This window comes from Dama dama, chromosome 23, assembly GCF_033118175.1.
Source record: "Dama dama isolate Ldn47 chromosome 23, ASM3311817v1, whole genome shotgun sequence".
NCBI classification, from domain to species: Eukaryota; Metazoa; Chordata; class Mammalia; order Artiodactyla; family Cervidae; genus Dama; species Dama dama.
Genome location: NC_083703.1, coordinates 53,289,363 through 53,316,314, shown reverse-complemented (window position 1 = coordinate 53,316,314; position 26,952 = coordinate 53,289,363). Strand labels below are relative to the sequence as shown.

The following is a 26,952-nucleotide window of genomic DNA, read 5'->3' as shown; positions in this document are numbered from 1 at the left end:
TGACCAGGAGCTGAACCTTGTTGTGCCAAAGGTTCAAATCACTTGTGGTGTAAATGAGTATCTGGCTGGTTAGAGAATCAGAGACTTGGGCTGGGAAGATCTGTGGAGTCCAAACTCCCTTTTCTGCCAATCAAGCTTTATATATAGATGGAGAAACTAGTTCCATATATTCATTCATGTTTATTAAGAAACTATTTGCCAGGGACTATTTCAGACACAAAAGATACATTAGTGAACAAAACCAACAAATTCTTGCAACTGTAGAATTTATATTTCCTGGAGAGATGAACAAACATAACTGTTAGCTATGGGTTGGCAGGGCAGGGTGGGGGTGGAGGTGGTATAGACCAGGATAAGGGAAATTAGAATGCAGAGAGGTGAGGGATGGGGGTGTACTTCCAAGTAGAAGAGATTGGGGTGGGTCTCCTTAAAGACAGCGACTTTTGATCAAATGTTAGAAGGAGTTGAGGGAGTGAGGCACTGGGATTTCTGGAGGAAGAAAATCTCAGAGGCAGTAACCATTATAACAGCTTGAAGGCTAGACAGAGTGAACAGGGAGGTGAGTATAGGAAAAGAAGCTAGAGAGGTAATTAGGAGTCAACTGAGAGTCCTTGGACTGCAAGGAGATCAAACCAGTCAATCCTAAACAAATCAACCGTGAATATTCACTGGAAGGATTGATGCTGAAGCTTCAATTCTTTGGCCACCTGATGCAAAGAGCCGAATCATTAGAAAAGACCTTGATGCTGGGAAAGATTGAAGGCAAGAAGAGAAGTGGACAACAGGATGAAATGGTTGGATGGCATCACTGACTCAATGGATATGAGTTTGAGCAAGCTCCAGGACAGGGAAGCCTGGTTTGTTGCAGTCTGTGGGGTCACAAAGACTCAGACACGACTCAACAACTGAACAACAGAAGAGGCCTTTTATCTTCAGTAAGATGAAAGGTCATTGATGTGTTTTCAGCTGTGTGATATCTGATCTTTTGAAAGAATCACTGTAACTACTGTGCTAAAAGTAAACTGGAGGGGGCAAGTGAGGGGATATGATGGGAGGTTACTCTGATAACCCAGGTGAGAGATAAAGATGGCTTTGAACAGTGGAGCAGGGAAGATAATGATTGGATTTGGGGTGAATTTTGAAGTCAACCGATAGGATTTCATGCTAGATTGAACAAAAGATGTGAGAGAAAGGAATTAAGGATGACTCCAATTTCTTGGCTTTGTAAACCATTGGAAGGATAGAGAGGATCAAATGAGATGGGGAAGAACAGGTTTGACTGGAGGAATTTAGGTCTTGGTCATCTGAATGTTTGGAATGCCTGTTCATAAACCAAGTACAGAAGTTGAGTAGGCAGGTGGAGGAGTCTGAAGTTCAGGGGAGAGAATGGTCTAGAGGTACAAATGTGGAGATGGTCAAGGATGTTTTAAATGTTTCTTTCAAATGAATAATTTAGCTACCTGCTATCATAATTTATGAAAACTTTCCAAAAACATATTTAGTGAGTTGTTCAGTTGCTATATTCTGTCCAACTTTGGTGACCCTGTGGACTGTAGCCCACCAGGCTCCTCTGTTCATGGGATTTTCCAGGCGAGAATACTGGAGTGGGTTGCCATTTCTTTCTTCAGAGGATCTTCCCAACCCAGGGATCGAACCCGCATCTCCTGCATTGCAGGCAGATTCTTTATCACTGAGCCACTGGGGAAAGCCCATGTTTAGTCAGTAGGGTGGCATTGTTTTATATTTTTGCAAATCAACGTCTGCTTTGATAGTCAGCTGAATTCTCATTTGCTTCCACTGTGTACCCTGGTGCTACATCACTCATCACATAACTTCTGGAAAACTTCACCATACATTTATAGGAGAATGAAAGTGAAAAAGACAGAGAACTGAAAAGTTTTGTCTTTGTGTATTGCCAAGCAGCAGACCACATTTTGGTGCCTCTTCCTGTTACCATGATGGGGAGCTGAGAAGTAGGAGGGACCTAGAAGGAATTATTCAAAGTCCCAAATGAATGGGCAGAACTTGTGTGACCTGATTGCTGGCCAGCTTTCTTACCAAACCTGGGGTCATGGATCACATTCTAGCTGCATAAAGGAAACCCAGTTGTCCCCAGTATCAGCATGATGAAAGAATGCCTCAGCCATCTAGGACTGTAGATTTCAGAGTAATGTTTGAATTGGGGCTAAATGGTTTTAGTTTTTTGCAAACCTTGAATGGAAATGTACTTTGGGTTGGAAACACGGGATTCCTCTTAGAGGAGTGTTGCCTCGTGGACTGTCTAGAATTGAGTCCCATTGGTGCTTTTTAGGCTGTGTGACCTCAGGCAAGTCATTTTACCTCTGTGGGTTTTATTGTCTGTGAAATCATATTTATCTGAGTGAGGCTGTTGGGGGAATTGCAAGAGGCTGTGAAAGTGCCTTGTATAAACTGTCTAAATGAAATACTAAACGGTAGAGTTTTAGATACACACTTGGGCTTGAGGTGGAAGCCTTGTCTTGTCTCTGAAGACAGTGGTCTTTAGTTGCCTTGCTTCTGAGGATTACCAAATAAATAGCTTTCTTTTTTGAAGCAAAGCTGTAGTCAAGGCCACTCTGTCCAATAGCTTGTTCCAGAAAAATATATCTATTTTTTAATTTTTTAAAAAAAATTTTTAAAGGTTATTCAATGATGGGTCCTACTACTCCCTTATTTGTCACTTTTTGAAGATATTTAATAATTCCTAATGGTCCTTACCAGCCAGCCAAAAGCCTTACCCAAAGCAGGAAGCCAGCCAAACTAATGTCCCAGGTGCTACCGCCCACATGTTGCCAGGGAGCATGTTGAGGGATAAGGGACTCTGCATTCACGGCCGTTTGCTGTCTGATACACAGACCTCAGTTACTAGGGCCTTTTGAAGCCAGAGCCTTGAATGATGTAATGTGGAGTGGGCAGTTCAGGCCTGAAGAAGGAACTCAGATGTTGGTAGATCGGAGGGGGTCATAGAAAATGTTCTCTGTACCATATGCTATCTTGGTAGCTGCTCCAGAACAGAAAGAAATTGAGCCTCATTTCTTGAAGTAATGTGTGCGCATCCTAAGTCTTTTCAGTCATGTCCTACTCTTTGTAACCCCGTGGACTATAGTCCGCCAGGCTCCTCTGTCCATGGGATTCTCCAGGCAAGAATACTGGGACGGATTGCCCATTTCCTCCTCCAGGGGATCTTCCCCACCCGGTGATTGAACCTGGGTCTCTGACATCTCGGGTATTGGCAGGTGGGTTCTTTACCACTAGTGCCACCTGAGAAGAGTAATGTTGAAATAATAAATGATGGATTTTTCACTGGCCTGGAGTCCTAAGATGTGGCTCTGGGCTACCATGCTGGGTATCCAGTTGGCCGCTTGACCTGGGCTTCAGGTTTCGTTTCTGTTTTATGAATTTGAGGTTTTTTAACACGGCGCTCTAGTTGAGCCCCTTAGCTGGAGATTCAAAAGCTTTTTCTGCTCATCTCACAGGCACGTGCTTACACTGAAGCTGTAGAAACCCATTCAGATTATTTGCTTCCTCTTGGCTGTAATTAAACCCAAATTGTGTCACCTTATAGGTATCAAGTTCATCAAAAATAAGACTAAATACTTTAAAATGGGGGGGTGGTATTTAACGTGGTTTATTTTAAATGACAGAGTCTTCAAAACAGAGTCCGAGGGTAGGAGTGGGGCTGTAAGCTTTTAAAAGCTTTTAAGTGCGTGGTTGAGAACCCAAGACTAGATTAGTGTCCACACTGCACCCGAGAGCAACTTCCTGACCCAGCCATCAGAGCTAACCCAGGAATTGACAGGCCTTTCTCTCGCAGGACTGCCCTCACTGTGGGAAGAGGCAGGAGGAGACCGTGGACGAGACTTAGCTTCTGGGGGTGTGAGACCTCCACTCAGAGCATCGCTTCCTGAGTCTAGAAGGCTCAGGCTCTGATGGAGGGTAACAGTGCCAAAGATGATGATAATTAATGACCATCCCTGGGCTGGGTGCTTTATGACCATTATTTCATTTACTTCTTTTCAAGTAACTTCCTGAAGCCCACAGAGCTTGTAAAGGTCAAAGCCTAGATTTGAAGTGAAGTGAAGTCACTCAGTCATGTCCGACTCTTTGCGACCCCGTGGACTGTAGCCTACCAGGATCCTCAGTCCATGGGATTTTCCTGGCAAGAATACTGGAGTGGGTTGCCATTTCCTTCTCCGCCTAGATTTGAACCTAGGTCTAAATCCATAGCTTTAGCCAATGTGTATTGCCTCATGGAATTGTGTATAAATCTCAAATGTTTTCAAAATTCAAGAAACTGAGCATCATGTAGATTGCACTCCTGCCTCCCCAGCACCACACATCCGGAGATGAGTAACCTGGTCCTGAGGTGCCTGGCACTTAGTCAGTTTCCAGTTGGGAGGTGGTTTCTTCTACTCTGAGAAGGTTTGGAGTGTGCTGGTAAACAGCTGGGCAGCCCAGAGGACAGTGAGCAAGGAAGGTTTCTCCACGTCAGTGCAGCCACTGAAGAGACCAAGGTCAGAAGTTGGATTCTCATACCCCAGAGGCTCATCCCTTCTAGTGTCTGGGAGAATCTTGAACAGCCCCGAGAGAAGATGGGAGGAATAGAAGAGGAAAGTGCCAACCTCACCCTGAAGTAGATGATTGAAAGAGAAAGTGAAGTCGCTCAGTCGTGACCGACTCTTTGCGACCCCATGGACTGTAGCCTACCACGCTCCTCCATCCATGGGATTCTGCAGGCAAGAATACTGGAGTGGGTTGCCATTTCCTTCTCCAGGGGATCTTCCCGACCCAGGGATCGAACCCGGGTCTCTCGAATTGTAGGCAGACGCGTTACCATCTGAGCCACCGGGAAGTTGAAGTAGATGATTAGGTCCTCGGAAAGAATGGAAGCTTTAGTTAAAGTAGAGAGATGGAGGCAAGGGTATTTAGACAGTGACTGTTAACCTTAGATCCAAGCAGAACTAGAACCGCTGAGCTTCTGCGTCCCTGTCTATCAGTGGAGGCCCCAGCCTTGTTCTGCCCTGTCTCACCAGACTTTGCAGAGCTGTGAGGGCAGAGGGGTGTTGGGTTTGCTTCTTTTCCCCAGGAACGCAAAGCTCGGTGTTCACTGAAGACCCGGTAGCTCCAGGTACCGCCAGTATGCAGTGTGCAGGCTGTCCCTTGCTTCTGGGTCTGTCTACTGGTGTTTCCTGGGGGTGTCAGTTGGGGAAGACTGGTAGTAGTAAGGCCAGGCTGCTCCCTGGGTGCCAGCTTTTGCCCCCACTGTTGCCCTCTCTGTCTGTTGCTCCTGCTGTATCAGCATGAGGAAGCTGAGCTGTCTGTTACATAACGGGATTGGTTGCCCCCAAGGATAATCTGTCCCTGGAAGCTCTGCAGGACATCAAAGCATCCATGAGGGGACAGGCCTGCCCCAGGGCTGTTGTTGCTCACATTCTCCTCCTCCCTGGCATCCTTGGCTCCTCCTAGGCTAGGCAGCATCTCTTTGGGCAAATCAAAATAGCTCTTATAATCCTCCAGCTGTGAGCCAAGCTCCTGATGGTTGAGGTCCTTTCAACTCCCATTTCCTCTTACCCCCGGGACACAGATACTCCCCCAGCAATAGCAGCTCCTGATTATAAAACCTGTTTTTCAGGGACCTTCTGACTTGTTCAGGGCAGAGGCCCCATCCTTTTATCTCCAGCCCTGAATTAAGCACTTTACGTACAGTATCTCATTTATCACATCATCTGGGCAACTCTTCTGTTCTTTGCCATCATTCTGCAGATGAGGAAGCTGAGAATTCACTACAGTTCTGAGAGTCAGGATTTGAAACCTGATTGGAAATTCCACTGTTCGATCCTGCCTCCTAGAGCCTCTTTAAAAGCAGCTTTAATGCGTTTATATTTTGAGGCAGATGCTGGGTCCCCCTCCTGTTAGCACCACGCGAGAGTCCCCCAGGTATTAATGTCAGTGCTGCCCGTGGGCGTCCTTCGTAGTCTGACAGTCTTGGCACAGCACTCTGCAGCAGGGCCACCTTCTCCTTCAGGTGAGATCACCTCCGTGTTGATTCCTCGTACGTCACACTGACACAGCCTCAGACACGGGCAGGCGAGGCAAGACTGGGATGGTGAGGCGCCCATATGACCAGGGGCCAGGCAGCGGTAGGCAGAAGCCACACAAGCAGACAGAGGTTAAAAATTGGAAAGCAGGGGACCCAAAGCGCGCCCCAGGTGGGGGCAGCAGGAAAGCACTGGCACCACGGGGGTGCTGATGGGGCAATCTACACACCAGGACAAGGAAAGGCTCTGACGTGACTCACAGGCAGCCTGTTGTCTCTGATCCCCGGAGCCTGGAGGGAGCCCATTCTAAGTGAGCTTAGCTAAAGGTTGATGAGGATCTAAAGCTAAGTGGCAGGGGTTGCTGGGTTTCTCCCTGACCCATCTTCCAGCTCATTTACTGACCAGAGTGGAGGGCTTCCATGATTTCGTCCCTGTTGTTGATACAGCTGTCTGCAGCCCTGTGTTGAGTGATTCTGAGGCCAAGTCAGATTGGTGAGCAAGAGCCCTCTTATGGCAGACCATTGCCTAGCAATGGTCTTGATAGCGCAAACCCCAGTGTTATCCTCAAAGACTCCCAAGTTAGCCACGGACTTGAGAACACTTAATTGTAGTAGGCATGGCTGGGGAGAAATAGAGGAAGCCTGCAGAGAATGGAGGGAAAGCTTGCTGGAGAAGGTGGTGCTTTGGGCTGGTTCTTGAAGGTAGGTTTAGGGGCACTTTGTAAGCCAGGTGGTAAGAGAGGTGATCACATCTCAGGGTTTGTCTGAAACTCGCCCTGGCATACGGTGGCCTTGTTGAGTATAGGAACTTGGCTGGTGAGGGGAGAGAGGACTGTTGTAGTGAAATCCCCAACTGGAGGGGCATTTGAGACCAGGGCCTGGAGAGAATGCCCAAGGTTTGTCTTGATAAATTAGGGCAGTAACATATAAGCTCTCAGCCCCTCTTTTCATTTCCACTAGTGAGTCTTCTGTGATTTTACAGAATCAAAGGAAATGGAGACCTCCTCCAGCATTTCTAGGATTCAGAGGCATGGCAGGCCTTAAAACTGCCAGCTGAGTTTAAAATAAATCAATACCATAAAATACTGCAATGAATTTCCTAACTTTAAAGGAATTTCGCTTTCAGTTAGAGGTGCCAGGGGAAAGCTATAACTCAGCCTGCATCGTACACAGGTCAGAATTCTGCATTTTGTTTCTTTGTAAAAGAAAGTGATGTCTGGGGACTCAGGAGGAATGGATTAGAGCCACCCAGGCACACCTTAGGGCATAATGAGGAAGATGAAAATGCTTCTGTTTTCCCAGACTGCACACAGGAGCCAGATGTGGGGCCTGGGCAGGTAATCTTATGAATGGTAGATAACCTTGACTTTTCGTCATTCTGAGAACTGGGCCTGGAGAAGTAGTGGAAAACAGGCAGGGTATATGGTATATCATGTTGGATTTGGGTATTAACCTTCTGTTCCAGTGGAAGTCACAGATGATGTGAGCCAGTTGACTCATTCTGTGTTTACTTCCATTGATTTGCAAAAAGGAAGCTCTTAAATATCGTGTACAGCACCCTTTTGTGTTTTTCCTTTCTGCTTTTTTCAGACATGTCTAAGACATGTCCTCCCGGAGAGTTCCAGTCTAGGGCAGAGCTAAGGCATGGGCAGAAAGAGGGGAGGGCTGTCAGATCTTGGCAGAATGCTTGGCCTTTCCAGTCCAGCCCAGCCTTGTACCAGACGTAAGGAGAGCTGGAAGTCACAACCAAAGACTCATTTGTTGTTAGTAACCAGATTGCAGGCTTGGATGTGATGAATGTTTGGATGGAATCGTCGGTTTGCATGGGACAGCAGAAATGAGTGTGAATATACCACACCCAAGACCAAACAACAGGGTGACTTTCACCTTCCCCCCGCAAAAAAAAAAAAAAAAAAAAATTGCTTGGGAGTTTAGGCCAGTTGCCTAACCTGAAGTCCAGATGTCACCACTGACGTGATCCAGAGGTCATCCTCCCTCCCCCTACCCTGAGCATCTCGGGGCTTGGTGTATCACAGAGAGCCCTCGGAAGCACGTCAATCCAGCCCAGTGTTTTGGAAGTCCTATAGCAGGAAGACAGCAGTCCCCAGAACTCCAGTTTCCCACCTACTCTTAGAATTTTATTGAGATGAGATGAAATGCTGCTACAGTAGTAACAGCATAGGCAGACCCAGGTGTGTCTTCAGAATCCGCAGCCTCATTCTGCACGGCCGGGGTAGAGTTCAGTGGAAGGAACTGAGAATGTTGGGGGTAAGAAGTTTTCTACTTAACAGATCCAGAATCTATGCTGTGACACCTCGCTGCTCCTCCCCGCCCGCCCGCCTGCCCGCCGCTGCCATGGCCCTGCAGGAAGTTTGGATGAAGGCCTGAGACCTAGGAGGGGCCGCCGGGTTCTAATCCGGGCTCCATGTAATATACTGACTAGCATGGGGCTTTGGACAGGTCACACACAGGGGGTCCTGGATGCCTCATCCGGAAAACTAGTAGTATGAAAGGACCCCTCGGCCCAGCCCTCTTCCCCTCCTGCCTCAGCCCCGGCCTGTTCCAAGCTCCACGTCGGGTGTGGTCCTAGGAGGGGGACTCCAGAGTCTTGCATAGTTTCTTCCTTGTGTGTGTGTCTTGAGACTGAGGTGAGGCCCTGTGGCCTTCTGTGGGCTGGGGGGAAGAAAGTAACAACTTCTCAGGCTTCCCAGACCCTGGGAAAATGGGCTTCTAACGCCTTAGTAACAGTGAGCGAGAGTCCTTCAGGGGAATAACAGATCCTGTGAGGCCACTGTGGTGGGACAGAAGGTCACTCTTAGAAGAGGAAGGGGAAGTTGAGAGCCAGCAGGCACAGGAAAGGGAGAAGTGATGGGATTGGAGACGGGCTTCTGTCTCTTGAGTGGTATCTTAGATAGACACAGCTTCGAACCAGACTAGGAAATTTCACTTACTTGTTCCACACGCATGTATTAAGCACCTGCTGTGTGCCTGGCATGGGCCGTGGAGATAAAAATTAGATATCTGAGCCTGGGAGTCCTCACTTAAAAAGTGAGGTTGCCAGCACTTGCCCATAGGTTTTTCAGGAGGAGTAAATTGAAAAGTTCATGTAAAACTAGCCTAGGGGTGCTGGGCATACAGTAGGTACTCCACAGCTGTTGAGTTCTGCTGTTCTCTCATACCAGCTCTTGGCATGCATAATAGAGTAACAGAGAAGTATCTCAGAATGTATGCAGATTCTTGTCTCCCTCTCCACCCCCCACCAAAAAAAACACTGAAAATGAAATAGCTTCTTGGGCTCAAGGTGACCTCCATAGACCCAGGGCCACCTTCACAGCCTTTATTTGATGGCTGAGTCTTGCTGTATTGTGTTCTTCCTCTTTGTAATCAGCTTCTGATTAGTTGACTGATGGGTCTGGCTCTTCTGGGTCTTTATTTGCATTTTCACTCTGCTGTAATTATGTCTGAAGAACATTGCATTTTGTTTTTGTATTTACTTTTGCTTTTTAGAGGTGAAAACTTGTCCAGTGTCTGTCCCCTGGGTAGGCAGGTTGTTCTGACAAAGAGCATCTTTCTAGCTCTGGCATCACTTTTGTTTTTTTTTAAACAGTTACACATCGGAATCATGATTGTTGGCTGTGAAATTGATTTTGAGAGCCACCTGATTTGTAAATTGGGAAATACTTTGTATTGAGGGTTAAGGAAAGGAATACTGAGGAAGGAGGTGAGGAGAGAAGGTCCTAAGCGCAAATACCAGAAGCAGAGGGGTAGCCCTTCCCTTAAGTTCAGCCCTTCGGCCGTCCTGTCACACCTTGGTTTGAACTCTGTATAGGCCTTGGGGTGGAGAATGGCCCCACCTGCCTTCCACAGATCTTCTTTCTGGAATCCAAGAGAGCCTGGGTCCTTTTTTGCACTTGTTTAGCAAATGTTTAAGAAGAGATTTTGCAGCTTGCTGGTGGTCTTGTATGCACTGTGTTTGTTTCTATATAGCATCAGGCCTGCTGCAGCCTGGAACCTTTATCATCTGTCAGGCGTGGTGGGGGAGGTACCAGGGAGCGCCTCCTCTCACCTAAACTTACTGAGCACAGGCTGTTTGCCAGATTCATCCCCTCCCCATTTACTGTCTTGTTAAATCCTCACATGGGTGGCTTCCCTAGGAACTGTGTCCACCCTGCTCCCCCAGGGCACATGGCTAGTGCCCGCCAGCTCCAGGCTACAGCTCGGGCATCCATGCCTCTTTCCATCGGGCTTCCAAAGATCTGGCAACACAGTGGCGTCTCAGTGCTCCCAGGAACTCAGAGGACCATGTGCTGGCTTTTTGTTGAAGAAGAAGTGGCAGCAGTAGGATGTGTGACTTCATATGGCCCTTGGAGAAAGGAGAGCAGACAAAGTCTTCTGAACAGGAGTGTGAGCAAAGACAGAACACTGGGGATCTGTGGAGGGGGCAGATCTTTGGGCTGGTCCACGCAGAGGCTCCAGTTGGAGAGGAAAGTAATGCCAGTTTGCCAAGAGCCTTGGATGTTGGTCTAAGGAGAGTGAACTTCATCCTGCAGAAAAGGTGGCAGTGGTGGGCAGTGCTCGGGTTTTGACAGATGAGTCTGTCGCAGCGATAGAGAGGGAGATGGGATGCTGCACCCAACACGGCCTGTCTTCAGAAGGTACAAGGCCTGCCCTGCGAGTAGAGACCCTGTGCTCCCGTTCTTGCTTTTGAATCTGATATGCTCATACACCTAGGTTTGAATCACAGCTCTGCCTCTCATCAGTGGAGTGCTTTGGGCAAGTCACCTAACTTCTCTGGGCCCCTATTTCCTTATCCATTAAATGATGCCATTTAATACTGGTGCTTACTGTATACTGTTGGGAGGACTAAATGCACAAGAAACATAAAGTGCCCAGTGCAGTTCCTCGCTCACAGCAGGAGTTCAGTAAGTGGTGGCTGCCTCTGTGTAGTTCCTCGTTCTGTTTGGTTTTGCCAAATCTCTTAGGCTAATCATTCGTTTTTGCTTCATTTCTCACTAACAATTTGCAGTGCCCTTCTTTTCCCTAAGAGAGTGCCAAGCCTTTAGCAAGTGCCCCTCGTGAGTTCCCCTCGACACACTGGGCTTCAGACTTCTTGCTGTAACCAGAGTCCATATGGTCTCCTTTGGCCCAGACCACTCTGGGTATGACCTTGTTTGAGCTGTGCCGTTCACAACCACAAATTGTTCCATCCCCATATGGTGGAGCCTCCTCTCCCCTTTAGCTCTGACAGCTCCTTGGACATATTCCTCCTGGCTAAGGGCCCAAGAGGCGAGGAGAACTCTCCTGGGAGCCCACCCTCTCCCCTGAGCCCTTTCTCTGCTAATCACAGCAGCCACAGCTGAACCCCAGTCTCTTTAGGGGCCAATTGAGGCTGTCGGCAGCTTTCATTTCATCCTCACACTTATTTAATAAGTTGAGGCGGGCGGAATTAGGGTATCTCCCTAGCTGACTGCCAATTACCAGGGCTGTTTCTGCAAACAAAAAGTTCCCCCTTAGTTTGTCTTGAATGAGTTCCACCTGGACCCGTTCACCACCTGAGCTGGTTTAGGAAAATCCCCAACCCCCAGACCCTGACAGCCCAGTGACTTCTCCAGGCCAAAAAGACCAGGTTTAATTGGATCTGCGTCCTTAGACCCAGGTGGGTGACTCAGCATGCAGATCCCCAGAGACCTCCAAACCGCAGAATCTTAGGTCTTGCCCCATGGTTCTTCTTTTCATGCATTTGGCAAACTTTTAGATACTGGCAGCATACTTCAGGGAATGAGAAGGTGTAAGACAGTACTGAGCAGGTCAGCAGTGTGACACCACAGTCACGGCTGTGATGGGACCGAGCCTCCTCTGTCTAGGAGCCTCACGGGCCCCTCGTGCTGCAGTTGCATGGTACTGGTGGCTGCCCTGACTGAACTCGGGACGTTCTTGAGATAAAGCTGCCTTGTGTTTGCATGCACACACCATCCTGGTTTTAAGCTCTGCTCACTCCCTGTCTCCCCGTAGCTGTGCCCTGCTGTATACGGGGCCTGCCACTTGCTGCCGTGAGAGCATGTGCCCTTGTTGTGCTGCATGGGGCCCAGCGTGGGCTCAGCTGACATGCATAGAGCCAACCTCCTCTTAGTGACATTTGTCCACTTTAAGGACATCTTGGGTTCCACTTGTAAGCCTGTAGGAGACAGGCCTCACCATCCCACTGCTCTGTGCAGAAGGGCCCCGGTGTAGGAGCTGGAGTCACCCTCCCACCCTGACCCCCAGCGCACAGTGCCCCGTCCTCCTTTGCCTGAGACGCCCCCATGCTGCCTTCTAGCTAGAGGGTTTCCTCACTGGAGACAGAGCCTACAAAGTTCATCTTGGTTCTCGGTACTCCTTGGGTCCTGGACTCTGAATGTTGAGGATATTTCCCCAGAAAAACTCACGTGACTCACACACACTGAGATGTGTCCTGTGCCTTCAGGAGGGTTTCTGCCCATCCTCGAGGTTAGAAGGACCCCTGATCCCAAGCCCCTCGGCACTTGGAGAAACTGGGTCCCGAGAGAAGAGTAGGGGGAGCTTGATGAGACTGGGAGCCAGGTTCCTCTTGCCACCAGGCGGGTCAGCATCTCGATAGACCGCCGCATGGGGGTACATTCCTCCGGTCGTGTCTGTGCTGTCCCGGCCTGGGTGGCAGCCTGCCTTTCAGAGAACTCACGGGGCACTTGCACTGGATGTGCATCAGTAAGTGAGGAGGATGTGAAAATGGGAGGGATGGTTTCTCAGGCAAAGCGAAGACCTCTGGCTGCACAGGGGCTGCTGCTCAGTTCCTCACAGGGCTGCCCTGTCCCGCCGCCTGTTTCCACATTCCATGTCCTCCCAGCGTGGAGATTGGGAGGCGCTAGGTATGAACCCACTGCCTCTTGAGCCACTTGTCAGCTAAGGGGACTTGTTGGACATTTTTTGGCGGATGGCTGGGCCTGTAAGGAGGCTACAGCGGGACTTTAAGATCTGGGAAGTCTGCAGAGTTGAGGCCAAATCCAAGTCTTCCAGTCCTTCTCATTAACTTTTTCCCGTGACTGACTTAGACTGGGGACATTCTCTGAAGCCAGGCTGCTCCAGCTAGCCAGAGCCAGGTTTCAAGCTCTCTCTCAGTTGAAGCAGACTGGTGTGCAGACTGTGGACTGTCTTCTTCCCCGTGAGAGCTGGTGTTCTGTGGCAAAGTCAGTAAGAGGGGTAGTCGTGGAGGAGCCTCCTGGTTCCGTCACTGATAGGCTGTTGTTGTGTCAGGAAAACCCTTCCTCCCCGTGTGCCCATTTCTCTCCCTTGGTACTGAGGGTGTGGGGGTACCAGGCTGGGGGAACACAGTGTAGCATGAGAGAAAAACAGCACTAGCAAAACCCCAACTTGTCCCTTTGCGGCCACTGGAGTCTGGAGAGGTGGCCAGCCTCCTGGGGTGGGGTGAGCATCCGTTTTTGCACCTGGCTTGTTGGCTGTTCAGTTGGAACTCAACCGAAGGCAGGGGTTTCAAAGCCGTATTTTTATGTTAAGCTCCTGTCGTGTTGAATGAATGATTCCATGAAGTTCGTAAATTAATTTTTTATTGCCATGTGCTAACTCCCAGTTCCTATCAATCACACAGTATTCCAGCTCCTGCACTTGGCAACCTGAGAGACTCCAGGGAAGCACTGTCCCCCAGGAAGCTTGTTGTTAGGGGGCGATGAGAAGATGTGGAGCATGGTTAGTTGGAGGTGGGGGGGGTCTCTGGTCATCCTGTGCCTGCTCACCAGAGAACAGAAAAGAGTCCCTGAGGTGGCTGGGCCCCTGGGAATACTTCCCGGAGGAGGCGTGCGCCATCTGAGCTGACAGCAAGGGGCAGGGAAGGGAGCGGTGCAACCAGACCCGCAGTTCTTGAGGCCCAAAGGAAGATGGATCCTCAAAGCAGGACAGACACTGTCGCCTCCAGAGAAGACTGACACGAGGCCAGTTCATCTTGTCTGGAGTTTTTGCCTGAGTGGATAAGAGGTGTTGGTTTGGGGGATGTCTTTGAAGCTTGATTAGGTATCTCCTGTGTGTCTCACTGAGCCCATCACTGGGCTTCACACCTGCAAAATAGACGTTTCCACATTGTAAGTTGAGAAAACTGAGGCTTGACTGAGCTGGGGTGTAAACGTTAAACCTTCCTACTCTAAAACCCAGGCCCTGGACAGAGCACTGACTGTGCCATTCTGTAACCTGTGCTCCTTGAATGGTGCTCCTGCCACGGTGGGGACCTGCTCCTGGGCTTCTGCCTCATTTGGTCCCCTGGTCAGGACTCAGACCACAGCCCCAGGTTGTCTGAAGCTGCTGTGAAGCTCCTGCTGGGGAAGCTTCTGTGCTCTCTGCACTTTCCCTTTCCTTGACACCGTGCCCTTTCTGGATACCTGGAGACATCATTTTCCCATTTGTAGTGTCTGCTCCATTTTCTTTTACCCTGACGATAGGACCTCGTATGCTGAGCTGTGAGGTGTCCACAGCACAGCCGTCCCTGGTTTTGCCCTACGCTGAACACCAGTATTGGCTTAGCCGAGCCTTAGAGAAGTGATACGCCAGAAAGCTTGGCTCCCTGGCCTCAGTCCCTCTGACAGATTAGACAGTAGTCCCTGAGCCGCTGACAGTTCCCTATAATCCCCCTCCCCACTCCCCCCTGCCCCAGCCAGGGCTGGCATGTTGATATCTTTAATGAAAAGCCAGCTGTCTAATATATAAAACAAATGAAAATAACTCATTTTGAAGCTAATCCTGCTTAGAACGAAAGGCTAGCCCTCTCTGACCCTGAGATTACATTGCCTCTGAGCTTCCCCAGAATGATATGTTGGAAATGAATAACCTGAGCCTCGATGTGCTCATCCATAAAATGGGGATAACTCCTACATGGTCCTTTGCCTGAACAAAAGGAAGCTTTGTATATCAGGCCTTGCATGATGTCTAGTTTTTTTGCAAGCATCATTAACTGCAGTCTCAAGACCACCAGCTAGGACGTTGGGTGAATTCTTGGCTTCCCACCCAGTGACACCACAATTTGAGTATGCCAATCAGGTGACTATTTTCTGATCAATACATGAGAGGCAGAGAGGAATAGAGAGAACCAGAGTTTCAATTTGAATCCCAGTCAACCCTTTACATCTTTTTGGATTTTATTTCAAATCCTAAAAGGTGATTCTGTTAAAGTGCTACACTCAATATGCCAGCAAGTTTTGGAAAGCTCAGCAGTGGCCACAGAACTGGAAAAGGTCAGTTTTCTTTCCAATCCCAAAGAAGGGCAATGCCAAAGAATGCTCAAACTACTGCACAATCGCACTCACTTCACATGCTAGCAGAGTGCTCACAATCCTTCAGGCTAGGCTTCAGTAGTACGTGAACCGAGAACTTGCAGATGGATTTAGAAAAGGCAGAGGAACCAGAGATCAAATTGCCAACATCTATTGGATCATAGAAAAAGCTAGAGAATTCCAGAAAAAAACATCTATTTCTGCTTCATTGACTACATTAAGCCTTTGACTATGTAGATCACAACCAACTGTGAAAAATTCTTAAAAAGATGGGAATATGAGACCACCTTACCTGCCTCCTGCAAAGCCTGTATGCAGGTCAAGAAAAAACAATTAGGACTGGGCATGTAACAACACACTGGTTCAGAAATCGGAAAGGAGTATGTCAAGGCTGTATATTGTCACCCTGCTTATTAACTATATGCAGAGTACATCATGCGAAATGCTGGGCTGGATGAAGCACAAGCTAGAATCAAAATTGCCAGAAGAAATATCAATAACCTTAGATAGGCAGATGACACCACCCTTCTGGCAGAAAGCGAAGAGGAACTAAAGAGCCTCTTGATGAAAGTGAAAGAGAAGAGTGAAAAAGCTGGCTTAAAACTCAACATTCAAAAAATGAAGATCACAGCATCCGGTCCCATCACTTCATGGTAAGTAGATGGAGAAAAAATGAAAGCAGTGACAGACTTTATTTTCTTGGGCTCCAGAATCACTGTGGACAGTGACTGCAGCCATGACATTAAAAGACACTTGTCCCTTGGAAGAAATACAGTTGCAAACCTAGACAGCATATTAAAATGCAGAGACATTACTTTGCCTACAAAGGTCCATATAGTCAAAGCTGTGATTTTCCAGGAGTCACGTCTTAATAAAGACTGAGCACCGAAGAATTGATGCCTTCGAACTGTGGTGCTGGAGAAGACTCTTGAGAGTCCCTTAGACAGCAAGAAGATCAAACCAGTCAACCTTGAAGGAAATCAACTCTGAGTATTCATTGCAAGGACTGATGCTGAAACTGAAGCTCCAACACTTGAGCCACCTGATGGAAGAGCTAACTCATTGGAAAAGACCCTAATGCTAGGAAAGATTAAAGGGAGGAGGAGAAGGGGACGACAGAGGATGAGATGGTTGGATGGCCCCACCGACTTGATGGACGTGAGTTTGATCAAACTCTGGGAATGGTGGAGGACAGGGAAGCCTGGCGTGCTGCTGTCCATGGGGTCGCAAAGAGTTGGACACAACTGAGCAACTGAACAACAACCACCCTTTACCAACCATTTAACCTTCTACAACTTGATATGGACCCTCTTGAGACTAAAATCCCACATCTGTAGGAGAGCCTTTTTCATGGATAGATGTGTCTGTAAAGTATTGTGAGGACTGTGGCTCAGTGTTCCCCGCTCACCTTAGCAGCACAGAGCAAGGACTCTTGTGTTTCAGATTTCTAGGTCCCTGGACTTCAAAAATCCACCTTTAGGCCTGAGCAGGTTGAAAGGTGCTGAGGATACCTTTGCGACCATCTGGCTAGGTGCTGAGGATACCTTTGCGACCATCTGGCTGCCCTTGGGGCAAAGGTGTGGCCGTGGAAAGCTACCCTTCCACCTCCACCACCACCCTGTCTGCCCTTATTCTTAAATCTCCGTTTTGAAAACATAGAAAGTTCCCAGTTAAGCTTTGACTCCAGATGAGTTATAGAGAGAAAGATAACTAATAAGGGAGAGAGCTCCCTCCATGCCCCACTGCTGGGAATCCTCACCCCTCACAGCTGACCCCAGAGTGCAAATAACTTGCCCATTTTTTGGGAAGGAAGAAGAGGTTTGGATAATGTAAATGGCTACGGTAAAAGTGCTGAATTAAACCATTCCCATTTACTTTTCATTATCATTTCATCAAAGAAGTGACATTTTGACTGTAGGAGGAAGGCCATACCTTTAGGATGAAAGGTAATCGTCTACTCACCTGGCTGTTCCCAGTCTGTGAGCTGAGGCCTAGGGGAGCGAGTTGGCTGTGTGAGCCTGTTCTGTCCCCAGCCCCATGACTGCCTGCTCCCACCTCTGCTTTCCCCAGCTTTTGTTCTCCAGCCCGCTGATGGCCTTAGTGGGAGCAGTTTGGTTCCTCGGCTTGCTTGGACAGACCAGACCACTGCTTGGCTGGCAAAGAAACCTGCCAGAAGGCTGCTCACTGCCTGGTTGGCACCATATCCCCTTTGTGCTCTGGACCCCAGACCCATGCAGAGGTACTTCAGCCAAGCCTTTTCTGAGTGCATCTGTTTATAGGTGAAGGGATTAAGTGGGTTTTAAACTCTACTTAAGCTCTTCTTGTCTCTCTAGGGAGGGGTTTTACATGTAATAAAAGCAGGAGCTTTGGAATGAGACAGACCTAGGTTCAACCCTTTTCTCCGCCACTTATTAGCCATGCAGATCTTCTGTCTGAACTTTCACTTCCTTGTCTCTGAAACTGGGGCCACAACAGCTCCTACATAGTATGGTGGTTGAGTGAGAGGAGGCAATAGAAGTTAAACATGTGTGCCCAGTGAGTGGAAAGCAATGTAAGAGGGTCGACAGCCTTACTAAGTTGTTAGCTATGAAAGTGGCCTACATTTATATGTCGTAGAACATGCCTGGTACATAATCAGTGCTGACCAAGTGATTGCTGTTACGATCATTATAGAGAAGTAAGGAAGTCGGATGTGCTGAGGGAACTTAGTTCTAGAGCTAACATAAAAAAGGGAAGAATTTGCCATCACCTTCCTGGGCACCTTCCCCCCAGGAGACATCTCAAATGTGGACTGTTAGAGCCACTGGTGGAGCCGGCTCGGGAAGTACTAAATGGAGGCTCGTAGTAGAAAGGCTCTGGGCTGTGAGGCTGGAGAAGAGGGGCTGAGCGCTGGTCCTGCTGCTCTGCTGTGGGGCAAGTGGTGAGCTCATTGGGCAGGTGGGAGACGGGAGTGCATTGCCGATGGCACCTCACCTGCAGGCCAACCATGTCACCCGTCTTCACTGTGCTCAGAGGGATGGCTTCGCCTACTTGGAGGGCTCTGCTGTGGTCAGAAGTCAGTGTTCCAATTGAAACGGACAAGGCAAGCCGTGACTGAAGCCGAGAACCAGGCAGTCAGGGAGCGGAGGTGTGGCACCTGCTAGGAGGAATGCCGAGGGCCCCCTGGGCTGGGGCCCAAACCATTCATTGTTCGGGAGGGCCTGCTGCTGCAATACCTCAGACCCTGTGATCTGAGCCCTTCCTACTGAAGGCTGTAGGAGACCCCACCCCCACCCTTGCTCTCTTCCAGGGAGGTTGCAGCCATGGGCTGCCTGGGGAAGATGCACCTTTCTCTCATGGGAGATGGAGAAGAATGCAAAGCCAGCGTTCTCGCTATGGAAGAAAGGGTCGTCTTTTTCTTGTCCCTGGCCCCTGGGCAGAAGCAGGCAGACCTATGGGTTGTCCTGAGATGTCCTACAAGGAGGGCCAGTGCCAAAGCTGGAGGGAGTATGGAGGAGCCTGTGGGAAATGTCAGCCGTGTCCTGGCAAGGGACCCAGTGGTTACAGCAGTCATTACGCTGGTATCTCCAGCACTCTCACAAAGTGCTGGGCGCATGTTTTGACCTTCTTCAGGCACACTCTGTTCTGCTAGTTTATTATGTAAAAGAGACTTCTGGCTTCTGAATTTCCTTGCCGGCACTGCTTTTCAGCTGCCATGGGCCACCTTCCTGTTGTGACTGACAGTCATCCATTTGAGTTTGTCCTCAGCTTGGGTCCAGCCAGGGGAGGGAGGAAAGCAGTGTTGAAAAGGACATCAATGACTCCAAAGATTATCTCAGCATGACCATACCACTTCCCAGGCCTTTCTTGTATCTCACAAGGACTTGATGTCTTAGACGGTGAGGTTCACCCCAGGCCTTCCCTCTCCCCATCTTCTGGTTGCTCTGCTTCATTCACTGGAAGCAGCAGGGAGAAGGCACTCGGCCTGCTGAATGAAGCTAGACTTGGGGATGGCTGCAGGACCGTCCCAGGATGTGCTCGTGATGACTGTATTTTTTCCAAGTCAAAAACTGGCATACAAGACCCACCAATGGAGGTTTGTTGAAGGGGGACTAATACGCAGGGCAACAGAAGCAGCAGAAAAGAAGGCTGGGGCTAAGAGGTCCCAGCTTCTCCTTCCTAGATCAGATACTTCTCCAGTGCCTTTATCATCCACTCTCGCTTGACTCCGCACAGGGACCCCAGGTCACGCCTCCCTTGTGCAGTGGAGGAACGGTCGCATGGTCTAGTCTCTCATCTGAGGGTGTGGAAGATCCTCCACCATCCACTGTGCGTGGAGGAGCCCAGAGAAGAGCCTGGTCTGGGCTCTGGGATCCCTTACTATTCTAGGTACCTTTCCCAGGGACCTTTCTTATTCATCAAAGGACATGGTTTTTCCCATTAAAAAGTACAGTGTGACAATGTGATGTGTACTCAGTATTAAAAATACAGAGGGAGAGAGGAGGAATAGGAAAATCCACCCATGACAAGTACATTTTGATGTATTTTCTTGCTAGATTTCGTATACTTGGAGGTTTTTATTTTTTACATAGTTAAGATCATACTGTATGTCACAGAACGTCATAGCCTTTTTTTCCCCACTTAACCCATGGAAATGCTTCTGCCACACTTTGTTCAGAATGCCACACAGTTTTCTCCTTTCCTCTGTAATATATCATCGAGTAGATGGATCGTTTGCTTCAATCTCTCATTTTTGGATTTGTAGTTATTGCTTCAATTTAAATACTGCTTCTGTGGACATCTTTATTCATAAAGTCTTTTTCATATTTAGTATACTCAGTTAAACTAGATTTCCAGAAGTGGAATTATAGTATCTAAATACATTTGAAGCTCTGAAAAAGTTGCCAAATTGCTTTCTAGAAGGTTTTGTCATACTCTTCCAGTGGAGTGCATGTCCTTGCCGTGGTTCGCCCAGCTGGAGAGTTAGGATGGTTCAGTGGCTGAGGACTGTGGCCTCTTAAGCCTGACACATTCGTAATTTCTGGTTGGGGACAAATGGCTAGGGGAGGATGGACTTGTCAAGGAGTTGGGTCCTGCCGTAGGCCAGGTACTTCACAGTCGTTATTCCACTCAAATCTCAAAAAAGAGCCCCCATTTCGCAGAAGAGGAAAGGAAGGCTGACCTGGAGAAGTAAATTGTCCAATATCACCATATCCTGCTGCCTCCAGTGAGGACTAGCCAGGCATCTCCCGGGACCTGAGGATTACAGTGTCTCTGAGTGTACAGATGTCAGGTAATGGGGGGAGGTGGTGGGGCTGGGAGGGGACACCGTGTTGTCAGCCTGCAGCAGTTCACGGAACCTTGAAGCCAGTGGGGGATTCAAGCACCCTGGGTAAGGCTGGTCTGATTCAGTCATTCAGATGGGCATTTAGAAACTGATGAGACCATGGGTTGCAACACTACTGACTGGGTGGCCCGCCTGCCAGGCTTAGGCTGTGCTTAGCTCTGTTCAGGCTCAGGCTGGAAAAGTAGGGCTGGGCAGGGTGGGGACCGCCCAGAGATAATCTCTGCAGGTTGTTGTACTCTAGGCCTCCACTAGAACCGGTTCCTGAAGCATAGGCCACTGGTCTTGCCATTCCCAGATAGCTAGTAACAGTACAGCTAGGCACTGTTGTAAGCTTGCCACATATTAGTTTATTTGGACCTCATAATAACCTGTGATGTGGTGCAGTGACCAGACCAAAGAACCAGAGGACTCCAATTTGCTCACAGTCAAGCGGCAGAGACTATGGACTGGGCCACCGTGCTGGCTCCAGCCTCCTTCCTAAGCACAGCAGTGTCCTGAGCACAGGGCCCAGCGGCTGGCTGGGAGACGAACACTGCCGCTGCCGGTGGGACTCCGGCCTTCCTTATGACCCGGGCGGGTAGCCTAGTGCAGGTTCTCAGAGCCCTGAGCCTCACTTTTCTTGTCTCTGAAATGGGATGAGAGGGTTGCTGTGAACGCTCAGGGCAGCCTGATTAGTCACAGAGGGGAGGGAGTGAGTGGGCGATGAAGGCACTCTGGCTGCCATGGCTCGGGGACAAATGACTAGGATCCTGTTCATCTTCTCTGGACAGGGTGGGGAAGCCAGGAGAGAGGCACTCAAAATTTGTAGCCAGGGCCTCACATGTGGATTTCCAGCCGGAGCCTGCGCCTCAGGCAGTGAGGTGACCTGACATGCAGTGCTTAGCCTGCATCACAGCTGGAAAGGTGGGGATAGCATGTCTGGGACCTGGTGGCTGTAGTGAGGCTGGATTCACTCCCAAGAGTGAAACCAACTCCCCTGCCCTGCCCCTGCACAGCTCCTGAATTCATCTGGGTTGGGTCTGGCACCTAGGGAGGCATCTGGAGCTTGGAGGCACCCACACCCACTGACCCACGTCCACTCTCCCTGCCTTCTGTCTTTCAGGTTGACCCTCGGGACCCACAATCTCATCGTGTCTCGCACAGAATTCAGCAGAGGGCACAGGTGGTAGCTTGGCCGGTTGGTGATCTCCTGACAGCCGGGTCTCCAGCAATGTGAAGCTTTCGTTTGGGTTTCCCCCCTTCTCTTACTTTTGCTCTATTTTTTATTTTTTGTCCCTCCCCCTTCTTTTTTTTTTTTTTTTTTTAATTTAAACGATTAAGACTTCAGAAGAACAGGAAGTTATGCTGTGGACAGGCACCACTTTCTTTAAAGAAACTCAATACGGACAAAGCATATGTATAAATTTCATTTTTAATTTTTATAAGGGGTTAGGGAGCTATTTTGTTTTTGTCCTTTATTTTCCCTGTCTTCTTTCTTTTACCCATCTCTTAGTTCTTCTTATAACTCCTCACTTCCCCAGAGAAGGTCTGCCCCTCCGTGGAGAATTTGGGGACCTCTCCTGGATCAGGGGGCTTGAGGACAGAAGGAGGCCTCTGTGCTGCCTCCCCACCAGGTGCGGGAACTGCTAGACTCCCTGGTGGGCTGCTCCTGGCTGGCCCTTGGGCCTTGGAGATGATCAGAGGCCAAGAACCACCTAGAAGGGAAAGACCCAAGCTTGGCCAGGAGAACTCAAGAAAGAAGATCCCCGTTTGGAGTTTGTCTTCTGTAAGCGGTTGGAAACCCAGAGTCACACCAGGACTTACAGAGGGAATCCTTTCCCTCTCCTGCCCTTCATGACCAGGGGTTCTGATGGGGGAGGGCCAGAAGGTGACCATCTCTTACTCCCCGGTAATTGAGCAGCCAGCCCACCCCAGCTCTACAAACCTACCTTTCTGTTAGTGATCTTCCTCCCAGACGGTGATTCCCCGGGAAAAAATGTCGTGCCAAACCTCTGCCTAGGATGCAGCAGGGTCTTCCACGGGCCTCTGTCACTCCTGTGAAGTCAGCACCTACCACCTCCTGCTTCCAGGATCATCATCTTCCCAGATGTGCCCGCCAGATGTCCAGGGTGTCAGCGCCACCTGAGACCCAGTTGTGACCATTGCCATGAGAACAGGGTGTCCTAAACAGGCTGTTATCCCCTCACAGTGCAACATGTGCGCTGTGAGCCAGGCCCCGTGCTGTCGTCTATGGTGATAATGCCAAGCGTCATCTCCCTCCCTGCAGAGACTTACTGTTAGGGGCCCACCCTCAGTGTAAATGTATCTGATGGGAAAGGATGGACCTGGCTGAGCGGGTGGACCACAGCCATCAGGTGCCTCTGGGCTTGGTGGCCGTGACTCCCGACCCCACCTCCAGTGTCTGTGTAGCCTTCCTTCAGTTCTCTGATGATGCTTTCGCAGCCTCCCTCTTGTGCTTTTGAAGAGGCATGTCCTCTCCCCTTACCCGGAGGAGAGCTATTCCTCTTGCCACGTACCGGGAAGCCCCTTCAGCTGCTCCACAGGCTTCTGACCCCAGAACAGCAAGGCAAGGAAGGGAAAAGGAATTCTTCTTTTGTGTTTATCCTTGTTGTTGTTTTCTCTAAACCAGCATAGAGTGGATAGGGGGAGATGTGGATGGCATTTAAGTTGGTATGTGACCAAGGGGGGCTTCCCCCCAGAGCCACAGTCCTTCCACCCTGGGAGTTTGGAAGAGACCAGCACAGCATCAGCCCAGATGCTGTGCAAACTCAGCAGTATGTTTGCTCACATTCTTTCCACCTTTTCTCAAGGCTTCTTCCTCCTCCTGGGCAGATGGCTGGCTGTGGTTAGCAGGATCCGGCAAGGCAGCAGGTGGTGGCCAGGCCCCTCACTCCCCTCCCTCAGCTGAAATCCTTTGTCATCGCTTGGCTGTGCTCCTCTCTGACTTCTCAGACGACCTGGGTATACGCTGAGCTGCAGCTGGAAGAGCGCATCCCCTAATTGCAGTCGATGCCCCTTCTCCGCCCCACCTCCCCTGTCTGTCTGCAAGCATGTGGGGAAGCAGTCCCTGGACTCAGCAACCCCACCTCTCCCTGGCCACAGCCCACACTCTGAAATCCTAGTGAGGGTTCAAGTCTAACAGGATATTTACCTTTTGCTTATCGTTCCCTTCCACCCTCCCCAGGTGTCTTAGCTCTGAGTAAGGTCCCAGGTGGCCATACCTTTTGGGCGAGGTGGATAGCCTCGGTCAGGTAGCAGCATCCACGTACCTTTGTCTGGCAGGACTCCCAGCCCATCCTCGCTTGGTGGCAGGTCCTCCTTCCCTGGCTCCTGAGGCCCAGCTTGTTAGCCCCAAGTGCCTGTCTCTCCCCCTCCCCCGTCTCCACTTCGTCTGCCTCGGGCACCTAGCAGCCAGTGGAAGGCAGCCCGAAGTCAAGGCTGGCTGTGCCCGGGCAGCTGCGTGTCCCTCAGCCACTCTGCATCTCTTCCCGATGGGGTCAGCCACCTCGTCTCTTCCTGCCTTTTCACCTGGGTCTCGGGCCTGGCAGCAGCCCTGGGGCACATCATCTCAGCACCACCAATTTGTTAGTCCTGTGCAAGTTCTAGGAATTTCCAGTCCTTAAAATAACAGTCGGTTATTCTCCTGGGATCTGTGGAAAGGAGAGTCTTTGGAGGGAGGATCTGAGCTTCATTCTCCCTCAGTGAGAGGAATCAACAAGACAGATCATAGTGCCTTATTCCATTGCCCTCCCCGCCAGACTGTCTGGCTTAGTACATGGCTCCCTATCCGTGCCCATCTGTCACTTAAACTCACTCCCATATAGAGATAGCCACGTGGGAGGATGGCTTCCCCCTGACCTCCCCGTCCCTTCCTCAGAGCTGTGCTGCGGACAGGCGTGCATTCTGCCCTCCTCCCCAGCAGGTCCCCGCCTCTTCCCTCCAGCCAGGAGAATGCACGTCTTTTTCTTCTAGGTCTTCAAGGCCAGCTCCATCTGACCCCCTCCTGGGCACGGGGACTAAGGCCGCGGACCTTGGCCTCCTCTCATCCAGAGGCACTGGGTCAAGAGCGGAATTCTGTCCCCTAACCTGCTGTGATTCGTGCACCCATGGCTGCCTTTCTGAGGGAGTGTATTCAATGTTTACTTAAGAAATACCCTGTTTACAGCTGGAGGAGAAACGTGCCCATTGCTGGGTGGAGATTTGACTCTCTGTACAGCTCCTGGCCTCCTTTGTGGCACTGCCTGGTGGTGACCCCAGAGCGAATGAAGGCGAGGGGCAGGGCTGGGGCACAGGCCCCACAACCCCTCTGCCCCGACCCTGCGGTGCTAAGACCACTCGCCATCTTCCTCACAGCCTCATTCCTCGCCTCATTCCCTTCCTCCAAGATCTCTCCTTAACATATCAGTTATTTCCTAGAAAACCAGTGTTTGGAGCAATAAGATAATTTTCTTTTTTTGGCTTGAGTCTTTTTCTAAAAAAAGGAAAAGAGCAGATATTGTGGGATTCTTCTTTCTTTTTCTGCTGTTGCTGTTTACCTTTTTAGAAGACAGATCTAACTTGGATGGTTAGCTGGGTTTCAGCCTCAGGGTATCCTTAGGAAGCTTGGAGAGGTAGGATCAGGCCTCCACCCCCTAACTCTCTGCTCCTGCCCCCAGGCTCCTAGCCCTGCCCACCAAGTGCGCACCCACCTTTGCTCCTCTGTGCCAACCTCTCCCTGCCTGTCTTGGCTCTGCCTCTAAGTGGGGCTCTTAGGTTCTTGCCCCTTCCCCATCCTGGGCCTGGGCAGGGGGCCCAGCCGCTGGAGTCGCCAAGACCTGGTGACCTGAGAAGAGCTGAGTTGTGCTGCTCCAGGCTCCAGACCCCTGGCTTGGGGCTGAGGTGCAGCCTTTGGGACAGTGTGGGCCATTTCTGATCCGGCCCTGCCGGGCTTTGATGGCCAGGCCTCCTGTCTGGAGAGGAGGCGCTGGGAGTGGAGCACCAGGACGTGTCATGAGGTTGGCTAATGTCAGCACACATAGTTGAGGGCTGAGTCCACTGCCAGGGGCTCCTGGAGTCCCTAAGACTGGGGGGAGAGGGGGGCGGTAAACAGGAAGGAGACCCCTGCATCTTTTTCCCTGAGAGGCCACAGGAGGAAGGGAGTCCATTTAGGGACATTTTAAAGAAGTCTTTGTTCTCCAGGTGCCTCTTTCCATCAGAGCAGGGGAGGATGTTGGAGTGATTTGACATTCGTGTGGGGCCAGCTTGGGTGCGAGGGAGATTTTAACCCAGGCACAAGGTTAGTTTCAAAGACTAGTTAATCTATTTTCTTTATTTTCTTTTTTTTGCACAGAAGCTGGTAATCTAGGACCTACGTGTGAACAACTTTATATATGAATATTTTTTGTACTTGGTTTACTTGGGTTGGTATGATACATTATATTTAAGTTCCTTGAACACTGTGGATCCCCCTAATGTGTATGAATGACTGAGGCTTTGTAAATTAAGGGACGTTTGTGTGAATAAAGTTATTTGATGGGGTCAAAGAAGCCATATGTGATTTTAAAAGGAGTGCTTTGTGGTTTTGTCATCTCCTGTGCAGAGGAGCTTGTGTTGGTCCTGGTGGGTGAGTGGCAAGAGAAAAGGATGCTCGGCTGCTTGGTGAGAAAATGCCTGGTGGCCTTGAGCAGTCTTCCTCCCACTCCACACCTGGGGCCGGAAGCCACATCAGGCTAGCTGTTCTCTCCCCAGGGGTCCGAGGCCCAGCCAGGTTTGCCAGCTGCCCGGATATCCAGGGGCCTTTCCTTACAGCCCCCAGCTCTGTGCTTCCGCAAGTTCTGCCCCTAGGGACTTTTAGTGTAAAAATGAGAGGAGTCTGCAAACCCTGGCTACAAGGGGAAGAGGACTTTCTTGGAAAGCTCAGCCGGGAGGTGGCTGCTCAGAGGAGCAGGGCGGAACAGCCCTGTGCAGGTAGCACCGCTGTGCGGAGAACATTGGTTGGCCTTGGGGGTTCAGGGAAAGGGAAGAAAGAGCATACAGCCCATCACCTGCCTGGCCAGCAAAGACCATGTTCCGCGAAGAGTGAGGACTGGCTTTAAAAGTCAGGTGCTTAGTTACCTGCGTGGTGTGGTATGTGCCCGTCTGATGAGGAGAAAACGAAAGCCCAGAGAAATCCAGGCTGTGGGGTGAATACTTGGTGAACAGGAAAAGCCATATGCCACATGTTGGCTGGGACAGGTGTCAGCTGGGCTGCATGTCCCTTCCTCCACAGCGACAGTGGTGATAGCTACCTTCAGAGCAGCTGA

The 26,952-nt window shown here is 50.0% G+C and overlaps 1 protein-coding gene across 1 annotated transcript in view; it reads left to right on the top strand.

Annotated features, from left to right (window-relative positions):
- Window positions 1–26,200, top strand: part of STK35 (serine/threonine kinase 35) — a 42,949-nt gene extending 16,749 nt beyond the window's left edge. Inside the window, exon 4 of the mRNA XM_061126759.1 lies at window positions 21,774–26,200. The gene's annotated coding sequence lies outside the window, so the exon portion shown is untranslated. The remainder of the gene's footprint in view (window positions 1–21,773) is intronic.
- Window positions 26,201–26,952: the final 752 nt, after the last annotated feature.